We start from the raw sequence: 3656 nt of genomic DNA on the forward strand, positions 1-3656 counted from the left end.
GCGCACACAAACACAGAAAATATTTTTTTATTTTTGTTGGAGACTAGTGCACTTTGTGGGTTACACCACCCTTTAAGAAATGAGCCAGCCGGCCCTTTACTTATGGGACACAGGCGCACGCTTGGCGCTGCTCCTTTGTTGATGCACATGCAGCCACAGTGCACACAATTCACAAACACAGAAAATATTTTTTTATTTTGTTTGGAGTGCCCTTTGGGGGTTACAGCACCCTTTAACGGACAAGCCAGCCAGCCCTTTACTTATGGGACACAGTCGCACGCTTGGCGCTGCTCCTTTGTTGATGCACGTGCAGCCACAGTGCACACAATTCACAAACACAGAAAATATTTTTTTATTTTGTTTGGAGTGCCCTTTGGGGGTTACAGCACCCTTTAACGGACAAGCCAGCCGGCCCTTTACTTATGGGACACAGGCGCACGCTTGGCGCTGCTCCTTTGTTGATGCACGTGCAGCCACAGTGCACACAATTCACAAACACAGAAAATATTTTTTTATTTGGTTTGGAGTGCAATTTGGGGGTTACAGCACCCTTTAACGGTCAAGCCAGCCGGCCCTTTACTTATGACACAGGCGCACGCTTGGCACTACTTTGTTGATGCACGTGCGGCTACTGCGCACACAATTCACAAACACACAAAAAATATTTATTTTTTTTGCACTTGGGGGGAGCACCCCTGATGGACAGAGCACCCCCTGGACAACACTACTGCACCCCTTTAGGACTGGGACACTGCACAGGACTTTGGAGTGGACACAGCCCCTATGGACAACTGACTGCACAACACAGTACAGCCAGCCCCTATGGACTTTGGTGGAGTGGACACAGCCCCTATGGACAACAGCAGCACAGCACAACACAGCCAGCCCCTATGGACTTTGGAGGAGTGGACACAGCCCCTATGGACAACAGCAGCACAACACAACCAGCCCCTATGGACTTTGGAGGAGTGGACACAGCCCCTATGGACAACAGTAGCACAGCACAACACTACACTGCACTACACAGCCCAGCCAGCCCTAACTCCCACCCTCCCTCTTCACTGTCCACAGCTGAGTGAGAAAATGGCGCTGACGCAGGTACCTTATATAGAATCCAAAACCCGCGAGACCTGGAAGGCGGGATGATGACGTTTTGCCTCGATTTCAGATCCGAGTCAGGCGGGAAAAGTCGAGCCTGACTCGGATCGGCCTCGGATCGGGGGGGCTCGGATTTCAGAAATCCGAACCCGCTCACCCCTAGCTTATGGGGAATTCAAGCGATACGGAAGGTTTGATTTGTGCACTATTTTTGTTAGTAAGTTTAGCAGACAGGCTTTGCACGTGGAACGCACGGTATCAGATTACGATTCGAGGTAAAGTCCTTCCCTGTGAGACGGTGGTGGTTGAGATTCTGCACGAGGTGAGACGGATGATGGACATTGACAAGAAGAGGATGGACGCCGTCAGTTGGTCCCGGTTGTGGCACCATCTGAGGCCCCCCTTGATTGAGAAGCGAAAATCTTATTTCTTGTCAATTCTTAAAGGCTGTCTGTCCTGTCACAGGAATGGTGGTGAGTAACATTTAGAGGAAAACTTTACATACATCTAGATGGCTGTACTTAGGTTTCTGCTACTTAGGGCTAGGTTAGGTTAGGAGTGTGAGGGGGGGTGTGGAGTGTTCATTTGTCAAAGTTGTGGGGGTCGATTAAGGGGGTAGGGTGTGAAGATATAAGAAGTTATGAATTGTTATAGATTATTATGCAACAATGTGCAATGTATACTGTATATGTATTATAATTTATATTTATGTCATATTGTTGCTTCCCTAGCTGCTTTTAATAAACAAACCCATTACTTAACCAGACATTATAATGTTCTGTCTCCATGACTACCTTGATTGCTCCTTTGGTAATTGAGAGACAACAACCTGGGCAGGAATCGTCCCTTTGCCATTTGGAATGATACAGTTGCCTGCAGGGCTGGGGAGCAGAAAGCTTCTCAGTCCCAGGGTCTATGGTCCACAGCAGAAATAAAGTGTCCAAACATTTTGTTGAATTAAGAGCAGAGCTGAACGCTCTATTTTAGGTCGCAGGGAAATCCCTTACAGATTCACTCAGACACAACCGACATACATGTACTATGAGGGAGGTACTTCATTTCAATAATGGAAACCAGCAAGATCATGCACTGGGAAGAACAAAAAGATAGTGCAGTATTGTCTGTGCTTATGCCAGGGGTGGCAGACTGGCAGTCTAGTTAGCTTAGCAGACACTTTGTGCACCCTGGAGAGCGTTTCCTTGAGCTGGACATCTTCCATCAGATTGTGGCACAATGGTGTCAGCCATTTGTCAACATGATGGGATCTTGGTTGTGTAACTACGTCTGTGTGTGACTCTATGTATGTCTGTGTGTGACTCTATGTATGTCTGTGTGTGACTATGTGTATGTCTGTGTGTGACTATGCATGTCTGTGTGTGACTCTAAGCATGTCTGTGTGTGACTCTGTGTATGTCTGTGTGTGACTATGTGTATGTCTGTGTGTGACTCTATGCATGTCTGTGTGTGACTCTCTATGTCTGTGTGTGACTCTATGCATGTCTGTGTGTGACTCTATGCATGTATGTGTGTGACTCTATGCATGTCTGTGTGTGACTCCGTGCATGTCTGTGTGTGACTCCATGCATGTCTGTGTGTGACTCTATGCATGTCTGTGTGACTCTATGCATGTCTGTGTGTGACTATGTATGTCTGTGTGTGACTCTATGTCTGTGTGTGACTGTATGTATGTCTGTGTGTGACTCTGTATGTCTGTGTGTGACCCTATTTATGTCTGTGTGTGACTCCATGCATGTCTGTGTGTGACTCTATGTATGTCTGTGTGTGACTCTGTATGTCTGTGTGTGACTCTGTATGTCTGTGTGTGACTCTATGTATGTCTGTGTGTGACTGTATGTCTGTGTGTGACTCTATGTCTGTGTGTGACTCTGTATGTCTGTGTGTGACTCTATGTATGTCTGTGTGTGACTCTATGTATGTCTGTGTGTGACTCTGTATGTCTGTGTGTGACTCTATGTATGTCTGTGTGTGACTCTGTATTTCTGTGTGTGACTCTGTATGTCTGTGTGTGACTCTGTATGTCTGTGTGTGACTCTATGTATGTCTGTGTGTGACTCTGTATGTCTGTGTGTGACTCTATGTATGTCTGTGTGTGACTCTATGCATGTCTGTGTGTGACCCTATTTATGTCTGTGTGTGACTCCATGCATGTCTGTGTGTGACTCCATGCATGTCTGTGTGTGACTCTATGTATGTCTGTGTGTGACTCTGTATGTCTGTGTGTGACTCTATGTATGTCTGTGTGTGACTCTATGTATGTCTGTGTGTGACTCTGTATGTCTGTGTGTGACTCTATGCATGTCTGTGTGTGACTCTATGCATGTCTGTGTGTGACTATGCATGTCTGTGTGTGACTCTGTATGTCTGTGTGTGACTCTATGCATATCTGTGTGTGACTCTATGCATGTCTGTGTGACTCTATATATGTCTGTGCGTGACTCTGTATGTCTGTGTGTGACTATGTATGTCTGTGTGTGACTCTATGTCTGTGTGTGACTGTATGTATGTCTGAGTGTGACTCTGTATGTCTGTGTGTGACT

This window comes from Taudactylus pleione, unplaced genomic scaffold, assembly GCF_031769625.1.
Source record: "Taudactylus pleione unplaced genomic scaffold, aTauple2 ptg002045l, whole genome shotgun sequence".
NCBI classification, from domain to species: domain Eukaryota; kingdom Metazoa; phylum Chordata; class Amphibia; order Anura; family Myobatrachidae; genus Taudactylus; species Taudactylus pleione.